Below are 13,251 nucleotides of genomic sequence, written 5' to 3' on the forward strand. Positions count from 1 at the left end.
GTCGGGACCAGTGGTCCTCATGGAGACCAAGACCTGGAACAAATGAGGCAGAACCTTCATTTGTTCTGAGGAACGGTTAAGTTTATGGCTGAGATTTGGTTAAGGTTCAGGTTCAGGAGTGTCCAAGTCAAAAAGGTCCTTCACAGGGTAGCTGCCAAAACCTGTATGTGTGTGTATGTGCGTGTGAGTGAGAGAGAGAGTGAGAGAGAGAGAGAGAGAGAGAGAGAGAGCGGGGAGGGCTGTACGTGCGAATTCTGCAACACACCTCCCTGCTTCTGTGCGCAATCTGCTCGCAGAGCCCGACGGCAGAGCTCAGCTCTCCTCACTTCTCACATCTGTCTCCTCCTCTCCTCTCCTCTCCTCTCACATCTGTCTTCTCCTCTCCTCTCCTCTCCTCTCGTCTTTATTCCATCAGCCAGTCACGATCCACGCGAGGAGCGATTAGAAAAGCAGCGCGGTCAGCGGAACATCATCACAGATCACTCTCCAGGCGCCACGAGCAGCGACGCGGTCGTTTATTCAACCGCACACCGACCGACCGACTGACTGACTGACTGCATCAACCCCACGCAGCTCAATCTTCCCCGCGCTTATACGCGCCTCACACACACACACACACACACACGGTCAGTGACACCGCTGCTGGGTTTGTGCCATTTTTACGCACAGAGAGTTTTCTTTTGCTGCTGTTTATGAAAGAAAGATAAACGAGCCACAGACATCAAAGTTCCTGTTTAAGTCATTTAGTCAGTCAGTCCATCAGTCCCTGTCACCCACGGAAGAAAGAGAAATGTCGGGGGAAAAGTCTCATCCTCACATCCGTGCGTCATGGAATGATTTACGCACGGAATCAAAACTGAAAATCTGCACTAATTGCAAAGAAAATCAAAGAAATCCCCTTACCTCGAAATCTATGAACTCGATGCCATGATCTCTGCAGTTAAAGGATCCAGGTGATGAATCAGAAAACTGTTAATGTCACTTCCAACTTCAACTCCACTGATTTGTCTTTTTATTTCTTGTTTTTTTTCCACTAAATCCTTATTTTTGGAGAGGCTGCAGTCCACGTTCCACACACACAAACCCACCAAACCCCGTGAGGCAGAGGTGAGGAGGGCGGCTCACTGCTACACCGGAGAACCAGAGCCGCGGATCCCGCACAGAACAAGTGATGGTGAGCGCCAGATCTCACCGCGTCCCGTCGCAGAAAGTCACGAAAAGTGCGTAAATCCTGTCCAAAGAGACGCAGAGCTGGTGTTTCTGTGTCTGTCACACTCCACACACACAAGTTCACCAGCCACAGTGAAGGCGTTAAAGTCACCGCTGCTGCCGCTGCCGCTGCTGCTGCTGATGATGATGAGGAGAGTGATGGTGCTGTGATGAAGGGAGCGATAGTTGCGCTCCCGTCGCTCCTCCCGAGCGCGGATCGATTGGACGCTAGGAACGCGAGGCGAGTCCGTCTTCCCCATTCAGAGCACGTGCAACAGCGCCCGCCCAGTTCACCACACACACACACACACACACACACCTTCCCCTTCCTCACTGATGTCATGTAGTTTACAAGTGCAGGCTGGACTGTTGGAGTGGAGGGGGAGGAGACTGGAAACATGACTTCATCTAAATCTGCGAAAAGTTAATCCTGACAAGTCCTTCAGTCTGAACATTGTCGCAGGAGCATTCCAGTTACAGCTTGAAGTCCACATTTCTGAGTAGAGTGGGAGCTTCTTCCACTGGGACAACTCAGTCGGAAAGTCGGAGCAACCTCGGCTACTTTTACGCGGTTGTCTATTTGCATCGGAAGTTGGAGGTCTGAACTGGGAGTGACCGAGAAGTCGCTAAAACAACGTATCTCAGTCGCAAAGAAAGCTCTACAAGGAAGTTCAAATGCGACAAAGGTGACATCAAACAGTAAAGTCGTGCTGTTTGTTGGGGAAGTTGAAGACACCTACTCAACTCAGAAATTACGACTTCCGACGACAACTGGAACGCACCATCAATTGCACTTCTGTCTCATGTGCTCCAATTTAAATCACTCGTACACATACGTAGTAGTTGTCCATTTTTGTCGCTAACGCCGTTTGTGTGCGCAGAATACAGCGTAGAGTGATCAACTCGGACGTGACGTCACTCCCAGTCCTGACGACCTCTGATGGAACACACCGAACATGCCTGTTACCAGATGTGTGACCAGCTACAACTCAAATCTTCATCACATTCATCACAGATCACATTCTTACTACGAAGTGTTTTGCATCTGCACGCGACTGCAAACAAGCGAACGAGGTATTGAAGCCAAAAAAGAAACGGAATCTATCGCAGTGAATTCAGGAGTGAGCTGTAACTCTAGAGGGCGACACTCCCACGGCCCGTTATTGTTTAACTTTGCCGTTGTTGGCGCAGGTCGATGACATCAGCGTGTTATAGGTCAAAGCCGCAGTGATTCATGTTACAACAACATCAGACACTGATCAAAAACCACATGCTGAAGTGACTCAGATCTGATCTGAAACTGGAATCGTTCACACTCAGTGGCATGAGTCACTTGAGTGTGGTAACGGCAGCAGAGGCGTCCTGCTGCTGTCGTCCATCTGTTCACGGCCTTCTTCACACGAGTGGTTGTTAGAATGACTGTTGCCTCTTTATCATGTCAGATCAGCCCCGGTCATTCTCCGCTGACCTTTCTCGTTCAAAGTCACATTTTGACGCTCGGTTTTGAACGTGATTCATTAGATATGAACGCAAACAAGCGGTCGATCAGGCGTACCTAATAAAACGGCTATGCATCACATTGAGTGAGTTCTTCTGGGGTTTACATTGTCCTTGTTTGTGTGTGTCTTTTAGTAGTCCACCTCACGTCTCCACACGTGTACGGCACGGGTCTGTGGACGTGGGGGTGGTGTGGGCTCCCCGCTCCACCACCCCCACCATCACCTCCACCACCTCCACCACCCAATGAGATGTTAAAGAGAATTTAATCACAGCCACCTCTCCATTACGCGCTCAGAGACAGCCCATCAATTATTCCATCCCCGGACTATACACCAGTGTGTTGATGGCAATTGATTGCTTTGCTGTATATTTGCAGTCGTTAAGACTGAGAGGAGGTCTGTGTCTGCTAACGACCCGAGGTGAAGACTGTACATTACGTCCTGATACAGATATACTGCATATACACCACAGGCCCGGCGGTGTCACCGCGGGGTTCGTTTTAGTTTGGATTAAAGATCTTTTAATTAATGTCGTCTAAAAATAAATAAATATGACACGTAACGAGAGCAACATCCTTGTCTTCCACCCTCGCCTAATGAACCACACTTTCTTTTTCTGCTGCCTCGGCACAGAGAGAGAGAGAGAGAGAAGGTGTTGTATTTTATCTTCTAACCGATTCATCTGAGCTCGAATCTGTTACAAATCGATCCGTCTGTGTTTGAACTGAGCACAGATTAGACGCCGCTGTAGGTTTGCCAGGAGAGAAGCCCTTCAGATGTCAGGGAGTCAGATAAACACATTAAACTGCAAAAAAAAAAAAAACCCTAACAAAATAAAATCAAAGTTTGAGCCCAGTGGAGACAGCTGCGGGGCTGCTCACGTCCGTCACCGAGGGCTTCTCTGTGCTCGTCCGGGGGCTAATTCAGTTTGCAGACAAACTGGGACAAATGCAGTGTGACTGTGAGGTTTAAGTGAGCGGGAGAAGCTGATGAAACAGAATATATCCTGTCTGCATCGGCCAGGTACGGCCGCGTCGACAACAACCAGCGTGTCGCAGTGGGAATCAGAGGCCCTTTAAAGTGGGGGCAGCTAATGGATGCAGCATCCCGGAGCACTTATCTCATCTATGCTCACAGGGAGAGAAAAAACACATCATGTTACATAAACACTCTGCTGGACTTCAAGAAATGTGAGTTTGACCGCTGTGGAATTCAATTCACTTACGCTCCGAGTTGATGTTCTCCGTACTCGTAACAACACACACACACACACACACACACACACGTAGACACGAGGCGCGTCCAGTGTCAGGGTCGCATCACGGACGACTATCATCGTCGCTGTGGAAAACGCAGCGGAGACGACTAATGAGGCCCCACCCCTTTTCTTTTCTGTTTTCACGGCAGCCATTTTGACAGGTCACATTAGGAAAAACACAGGTGAAAATAAAAAAAAAACCTAAAATATCACATAAATCGCTTAAAAGTCGCTTAAAACACGTAAATAAACACACACACACACACACACACATTTATCTTCCTCACTTCCTGTCCTCATTTACAGGAAGTGACTGAGCCCCGTTAATGTGATCAGTAACATGCTGAAACACATGCCTTGGAAAAGGGCAACATGTAACATGGCTAATTATTGAAGGGTGTAGAGTGGTAACATGTCCAGAGGCGGGTCCTCGTCTGTTAGTTTGTGACAGTGTGCTGGCAGGCAACACCTGTAACACACACACACACACACACACACAGGAGAATGTCCCTGTCTTTGGAAGCTCTCACCTCTGTTGGACGATCCTCTCACGTCTCCTCTTCCACTCCAGAGCTGCACACGTGGACACAGCCGGCAGCCGAGCAGGCCTCGCTTGGTGGGACGTGGATTTGAAGGCACCACGGAGGTCAGAGAGAACACACGTCCTGGTTCCCCGTTTCCTGCGTGGAGATCCTTCACTTGTTCACGAGGTCACTGGCAGTAACCCGAGCAGCGGCATAAACAGTGGCTCAGTGTCTGTCTGTCAATACTCGGGAAGTTCAGACACAACATCTGCAGAGAAGAGAAGATGCAGCAGCATCAGCAGCAGCAGCAGCAGCAGCAGCTCGACTGCTGACACCAAACGTGCGACGTTGAAAGCAAACACAGGTGATCAAACGTTGCCCTCTTGTGACACAGTGGATTTATTTGTGCATAAGTTAGAGCAGGACCGTCAGGTTCCATCACACTGAGCAAGGAGTGAAGATTCGGCTCATGCGTGGTGTTGTACTGCCCTCATGTGGCCACAGCGCACAACTGTTTACTCACAGTGGTTTTTGAGGCCATCTAGATTTATTATGGTGACAGTAAAAACTGAACTAGTGCCATTTTGCAAGGAGGCCCCCGGACCTGAACTTAGTAAAATAATCAGGCTGTCTGACATCAGCAAGAACCCGCTTCACTTCTCCCCCCTCGCAAGGACAGACATCAGAAGATGATGGATTAAATTAAGATGAATTTCATCCCTCATGCCTAATATGACAGACACAGACAGAAGACATGCTACAGCAGCATTTTAGGGATTATTTATTTAAAAAAAATAGAAGTTAACACAGCTTTGGAATGTGAAATTGACCGACTCGACTTCAGCGTCGATAAATGAAACATGAAGCTGACAGAGAGGTCGAGAAACGCACAAGAAACAGAGAAAGAAATTCATCGTCTGATCTCCACAACTCTCTCGTGAGCGTTGCGCCGCATTACAAACTGTGCTCATTAAACTTTCAAAGTAGTTTAAAAATACACAACGTACTAACAGCAGCGTCTAATACAAACTACACTGATAATAACACTGATAATGATGATGGAAAAGAAAAAGCACATTTGTTTAAATAATAACTGACACAAGTGAACTGTGAAAAATGGGTTTGAAATACGACGTTTAGACAATCATCAGACAAAAGATGATAAATGCATAAAAGTGTGTTTTGTGAGACACGATATTAACGCGACTGAGCGTCTTAATGTGTCTCACTTACCGACCGTCCCTCATTTTTGTTTTTCTTACAGTTTCTTACTGTTTCGGTCTTTCTGAACGAGACGATGTGACGTTACTTGTCTGCGGCATCCAGGACTTTGTCAAGCAAAACTATCAGACCTGACCAGAGCGGGAGAGTCGAGGAGCGTTTGTCTCGTCAAAACTCCGGAATGACAATGAGGATTGTTTAGCGAGCGGAAACCTTCTCTGTTTTTCAGTCAAACTGTGACATGTCTGTCTTCACGTGAGACAAATCACTTCCTGTGTGCAGCACGGGGGGGCGACGTGTGGAGGTGACAGCCTTAACCAGGAGTGTGTGACGCGGTGGAGATGATGAAGAAACCGACGTCTCACTGCTGTCCAAGCTTTTCAAACCCAAACACAAGCTCAGACTGACCACTGACACATGAAGGTCACGTTAAAGGTCCAGTGTGTGACTAACTTACTGAACTTTATATACTTTCACACGAGGACCTCGCTTTACAGAGGCCGCCATCAGGTGCCATGTGTTTCCACTGTTTTTGGAACTCAGGTGAGGTGAAATGGCTCCGCCCACATAAACCAGGTGCATAAATCAACAAAGGTGAAGGAGGGGAAAGATGCTTTCTGGTACGTGAAGGCCACCGTACTTCTGTAAACTGCAAGACTACAAGTGAGTGGACAAGGGGGCAGAACTTCATCACTTGTCCCACACACTGTCGTCCTGCGGCCTGCAGACAGACCCCTCCTCTCTTGAGGAGTCCTCTGTTTGCACTGTGCAGTTTTCACCACTAGATGTCACTGATTCCGACACACTGGACCCGTAAGAGTGTTGTTCAGCAGTCACATGTTTGTGATCCTCACACCTCTGTGGTCACAGAGGTCAGAGTTCATCACAAGGCTTGTTGAGGGTGGGGACGGTGTTAGAGGAGAGTAAATACAGTGTGTGTGTGTGTTGTCAGGCTGTCGTCTCAGGTGACAAACACGTAAACAACAAGCCCGTACGTTTGTTCTGCCGTGTGCATAATTGCACATAATTAAACGTGTGCCTGCTGATGCATGTGTGTGTGTGTGTGTGTGTGTGTGTTTAGGGAGCGCTCACGCTGAGGGAGTTGCTCGTCAGCGGCGGGAGATTCCCCTGCCTTGTCCTGTGAGACCACTTTGTCCTTTTTCTGCCAAGTCACGTATCGAGCGCCCCGCAGCCACATCGTGATAGCAGCTCTCGTCCTGACAGTTATATCTGAGAAGGACGGACGCACAGGCACTTTATCTCTCCTCCTCTCAGTCTTTCTAATCCAACATTTGTCTGTGGGGCTCTTAAACCGCCATGGCCGTGTGTCCGGGGCCTAATTTATGTGTTTTTAAATAAAAATGTAGTGGCGTGGATGAAGCCTCGGCTGCTCCTCTCAGGTGTTCTGTCGGTCGGGTTAAAAAGGCGTTATTTCACAAGAACATGTGGAAACCACCGCTCTTTCTACTCTTTGTCTTTTCCCCCCATTTCTTTTCTCTCTCCCTCTCTCACACACACACACACACAGACACACACACACACACACACACGCTGGCAGACAGGAAGTGTCACTCACAGCTCAAAGATGACAGTCAGGGAGGAAGAGGAGGTGTGTGAGGCCGGCCCCGTGCATCCCTGTACAGATGTCAGAGTTGTGGGTGAACATCCCTGAGAGACAGACACACATCCATCATCATCATCATCGTCATCGTGTCAGCTGTGCGGTCATGTGACATAACTGAAAACACTGCAGTGACATCTGCAGAGCGATGAAGGACCTAAACACTCTTTCACAACTCTCTGTTGGTTAATGCAAAGTACTTTTGCACAAAGCACTTTTGGAGCCACTTTACTTTACTTGCACCACGTGCTTCTGCAGTCGAGCTGTAGCTGGTTTGTCCATGCGGGCTCCTGTAGAAACCCCCCCCCACACACACACACACACACACACAGGACAACACTTTACTCTTCTACGGCACTGTGACACGAGCCGTGAGCAGCACTGACTGTGTCTGCTGCCATAATGTGGCTAACGCTAATGCTCCGTCACTCACCACAGTAAAGACATCGTCTTCAGGACATTTACCAGCTGTAACACCAACAGAGGGGGCGCTGTTGTCTGTAGCCGCACACACACACACACACACACACACAATGTTTATAGCAAGTAAGATTTTAAACAGGCACTTAATGGCAGCAGGCAGTAAATCAATGTGGGAGGGGAGGGGCCGAGGGAGTGGGAGGGTTGTATAAAGTGAGAGAAAGAGAGTCAAAGGGAGGACAGGTGGGAGAGCAAGATGGAGGGAGAAGAACAAAGTGCACAAGGCAGGAAGAGGGAGGGAGAGAGGGAGGGAGAGAGGGAGGAGCCCGACTCACCTCCGCTTGGTTTAATATCCGTCTGTATTCTGTGCTGCTGCCAGCGCGGTGACACGAACACACGCCTGAAAACAGCAATGCACTCGATAATCAATCAGCCAAGGACAGAGGAGACAGGCGAGGCTCAGTCACAATAATCTCAAGCCTTCTCTCTCGTGTTTTATATTCTTCTTCTTCTTCTTCTTCTTCTTCTTCTTCTTCTTTTCAGTCGTCTCTGTCTGAACAGCTGAGAGAGAACAGACACAATCACTTTAATCAGTCGTTTCTTAAGTGGGCCGAAAACAGGGTTTACTTCTTTTGATATGATCTTCCTAATTCACACAGAGTGCAGAGAAGTTTCTCTCTCCTTCTGTGGCCCACTGCTGCCACCTGGTGTTCTGAAACACGTACTTTCACTTTTTATTCACTAGAAAGCATCATATAAATCAAACTAATGACAATGACAGGCATCTACTGTACCTAACAAATCATCTGTGCACATATTTACGCTCACTGGCCACTTTATTAGGTACAGACGACACCTTATAAAGTGGCAGGAGTCTGTTTCAAAGTTCTTCTCCACACTTTGAATGTAATGACTGGTCATTTGAGTTCTTGTTGCTTTTCTGTACTCTGGCTCTCGCACACATGGCATTGTCTCCAGAGAACTACTGGATATCGTCTCTCACGACCAGTACTCGTTGTGAGTGGAAAGTCCAAGTCGACCAGAACATTCTCTGGACTTTTCTTGCGTTGAGTTGGAAGACGTTTCACCTCTCATCCAGGAAGCTCCTTCAGGTGAAACGTCTTTATCTTATATCACCTGGAGGACTAAGAACCTTCAAAAACAGTCGATTCCTGCTCTAAATCTAAAGGTGGTTGTGCGTGAAAATCCCAGCAGATCAGGATCTTCTGCAGAGAGCTGGAGGCAGCTGGACCCGCCGTCCATTACACTGTCCATTAAAGGGCTTTTCTATTCTATTCTATTTTGAACTTTTTGCTTTTACACCTCTCTTTTACCTTTCTCTCTGTACTTTCTTTGGTTTTGATTTACTTCTAGTTGTGTTTTCCTGCTCTTGGGATTGAGGTGGAGCGTTTCACACATGTTGATCCTCTGTTGGATCATGTGTTCATGTCAGTTTCACTCCGTGTTATGTTCATCTGAAGGGTGATTCTTTTGGATTTTTGTTTGTTAATTAAAAAGTCATCTCTATTTTGAGCTCCTCAACAACGACCTAAAGAGTGGCTGATCAAGTGTTTGTATGCAGACCACGTCATTTCCCCTCTTCTATTGAAACATTATTTAAAAAGTTAAAAAACGAGGAGGAGCAGGAGGAGGAGAAGAAGAGTCGAGCCGGATGAATAGAACACAATAGAAGAACGAGACGGCGTGAGACGTGTCATTAATCTCGGGATGAAAGGAGGGATCGGGGAACAGGGTCAGGGCCGAGATGACCTCTCATTCAGTCGCCGCGCTGCTATCGCCAGCAGCCGCGCGTCTCGCCCAAAAGCTTCTTAGCATAAATCCAGCAAACGCCATGAATTCCCAATGAGTTCCTCCACGAGCAGGAAGACGTTATCGCCGTTTACAGGTCGCACAGGTACAGGTACATCAAACCTGCTACTGCTTCTATGACAAACACTGGAGAGTTATATATATATATATATATATATATATATATATATATATATATATATATATTCAGAGTAGCATCAGAGTTAATGAAGAGGCTAAAATGTGCTCGCGCACGTTGGCCGAGGCCACTTCTTCTGCGGGCCGACGATCCACAGTAAATCTAACAAAAGGAGTTCATTTAATTCTTTAAATGTGTTATTATTTTGGAAAATACAAACACTGTTGCGTCACATTGCTCTAATATGATTTATGTAGTAAAGTACAGCAGTGTGACAGCGTTAAAGTAACAGTAAAGGAATCAATTTAACTCTTTATATTGAACCTTTAGTGTTCCGTCAAATCTAAATGAGTTACATTTAACAAAATGTCACTATCGCTCGCTTCAAATTTATAACATTACGTGTGATATATATTCAAAATAACATCAGGTAATCGCACTAAAACAGTCAAAGGCACATTTTGTTCGTCTGCTTGAGAAAGGAAATCAAAGTTGCTCTAACGTAAACATCACTTTCTGAAACTTGAAATGACTTATTTGTTTATCCGGTGCAGTATAGTTGAGATCAGCCTACAGTGATGCATTATGGGTTGTTTGGAGCATTAATATTGCACGGTTTTACAAGTGTGTCTATGGACTTTCAACAATTTAGTGGACGCACGCACACACACACACACACACACACACAGCGTCATCAGATAAGTTTTCACGTTTTCTTCGAGCAAAACTTGTGTTGTTATAAATATTGCACATTTGTCATGATAACGGTGTTCCCTGTAGACGACGCTGCAAGTCTCTGCATGCACAGACAGCACTTAATGCACACGCTCTTTTTTTAGGTTCTTTGGATTGAAATTGCTTTAAAAGGCACAAAAAGACTGAAATAAAACCCAAGTTCAAATGAGAAGAGTGTGTCACCCACCAGTGCTAAGTTCACGTCTGTGTTTACTGTGCGTGATAAATGAATGTAGGATTCCAGAATGCAGAATTCCCCCTATGAGAGAGAGAGAGAGAGAGAGCTGAAGACGCACAACAAGACCACCAGGGAGCTGTGACTGCTCAGGAGGGACAGACTGCGTTTAAACCTCTCCAACGTTCATATCTCAGCTGTCAGCGGGACATTAAAGAGCAGAATGAGGGTGAAGATGAGGTAAAAGTACAGTGTTAGCACAGGGAGCTCTTCTTCATTAACAGCTGTTTAAGCTCTTCAAATGACAGGGCATCACATTAGGTCGACCGCTGAGTCGGTGAATATAACGTGTTAATGAGGGAAGAGAGTGGAGCATGCATCATAAAACTGGGGGGGGCTAAATGGAACTCAGCCAATGTGAATTTGATGTTTTTTTTCACACAGGTCCTGACAGATGTGACATGTTTGCCGTCACACTGAGTCATATGCTTCTTTCACTCATGCTATCTTTGTACAGGCGTTAAAGGACAAACTTCTAAGTACTCGTAGTACATTGTATAGTTATTGAATTGAAGTAGTTGTTCGCTGATTTGATTTATACGGGAGCTTTAGTAAAATTAGACACAGCAGCCATTTTGATTAGGTTACAGTCGGAAAAACCACAGGTGGGAAATCATCAAACGGACGCATTCCATTTAGCTGGGTTTTGGGGATGTCATTTGGAACAGAGAGGGTGAGGCCGATCTACTGCAGTCATCAACATTCAAACCACTCGGTGTTGGAAGAAAGTAGCCTACAGTCATGTTTGTTACAGCTATTGAAAAATACATGTTGCAGGGCGTTTGTTGACAAGCCAAAGACACCAGTGAGCTCTTCAGTAGGTAGAGTAACCTACAGCGTAGTATTTGTATACTACGGCCAGGTGCTGAGATGTTACGATGTTAACAGAGGACTTATTTTATTTCTTTGTTCCAAGGCGATGTAAATGTGCAAATGACTCATTCTTGACAAAAGGCAAAAGAGCTGAATTTGAATAAAAGCTGTCAATCAAAATGTACTTGTCGATTACAGCTTCAATGCAGACAGAAGTGACATTCACACATTCACCCTGCTGTAAGTTGACGTAACCATCAAAATAATCTTGGAGACGTAAGATGAAATCAGTTGAAATCCTACGATGATGTTGTCATGAATTTAGGACACAATAAAGAACTGTAATATGAAGAAGACAAAACACGTTTACGGACACGCCTTTGATTCAACAGGAAGTCGGCCATTTTAAACAGGAAGTACTCTATTACTTTGCCGTACATAGTCCGATCTGCACGAAACCGTTAAATTCCACTCGATGTTTCCTGCAGTGGAAATGCACATATAGTTCCTGCTAAAATCCATGTACAGATTTGAGTAAATGTGTATCTCAGTGTCAGAGTAAACTAATGTTTTTGTCCAGAATACCAGCAAATAATCCTATTCTCAATATTTATCTAAAATAATTGTGATTAAACCCTTTGCTGTGTTTACAAACTGAACATGTATCATTAAAATGAGAATTCTAAAGAAACAAGATTAATCTCAGAATTCTTACTTTTTCTCCCTCAGAATTGTAAGATTAAAGTCTATATTCTGACTTTAATCAGAATTCTGGCTTTTTTTTCTTTTCTTCTCTTATTTTCAAAGATGATATTTATGGTTGTGTGGTATATGAAGCACACATCTCAAAAAACTTACAAAACGTACAGACTAATACAGAGCTCCATGAATGACTGGGTCAGATTACAGAATCAGAATCATCATGAAAACCATGTTGGGAAAATGAGAAAGCTCTGGATGGACAATCAATCAAATAGCATCAGAACTTACAGTATATACATAGATAGCATCACTGTCACCAACAGCACCATGGATACTTCCAGGTGCCTCCATAGACCTTACGCTGTTTGAGAGGAAAAACAAAGCAATGTTGCCTATATAGACCATAGTTACATTCAAGTATACACAGATGCTTCAAAAAACCCATCCCAAAAAGTAGGAGTAACCCCACACATTGGGGTTACAGGAAATAAAATAGTAGACACAACAGGACACAATAATATAGATTTAGCAATAAAATGAAGAGCATCATTAAACAAAAACTAAAGGAGAGGTGGCAAAAACAATGGGAGGAGGAGGTTAGGTACGCTTAAAGAAGCAGGAAAGAGGAAAGTGTCATATCAAGGATCAGATTTGGTCATACAGGATTAAATAGTACACTTTTCATTATTCAGTTCAGCATGTTCTAACTCCATCCATCCATCCATTTTCTACCTCACGTGGGGGTCAGCTGTTCAGGCATGTTCTAACTCAATGTCATAGGTATGAAAGAGAAAGAGAAATTAGGATTCAAAAGTTGAGAGACATTGAAGTGGAGTAATATATGCATAATATATGTACAGTATGTATATGTATGTGTGTGTGTGTGTGTGTGTGTATGCATGTATATATATATATATATATGTATGTTATTTATTTATTTATTTTTTTGCAGTAATAGTACGATTGGACGCGCTCCACACCAGATGGTGGCAGTAATGCACCAAAGCATTGTTTGCCAACCGCCATTAAACCTCAGAAAAGAAGAAGCAGGTTTGTGACAGGAATA

At 45.2% G+C, this 13,251-nt stretch overlaps 1 protein-coding gene across 1 annotated transcript in view; it reads right to left on the bottom strand.

The window, feature by feature from the left end:
• tafa4b (TAFA chemokine like family member 4b) overlaps positions 1 to 1,566 on the bottom strand; it is a 66,450-nt gene extending 64,884 nt beyond the window's left edge. The window contains exon 1 of the mRNA XM_058631166.1: positions 904 to 1,566. The gene's annotated coding sequence lies outside the window, so the exon portion shown is untranslated. The remainder of the gene's footprint in view (positions 1 to 903) is intronic.
• Between the last annotated feature and the right edge of the window lie 11,685 nt (positions 1,567 to 13,251).

The sequence above is a fragment of the Solea solea genome, chromosome 6, assembly GCF_958295425.1.
Source record: "Solea solea chromosome 6, fSolSol10.1, whole genome shotgun sequence".
NCBI lineage: Eukaryota > Metazoa > Chordata > Actinopteri > Pleuronectiformes > Soleidae > Solea > Solea solea.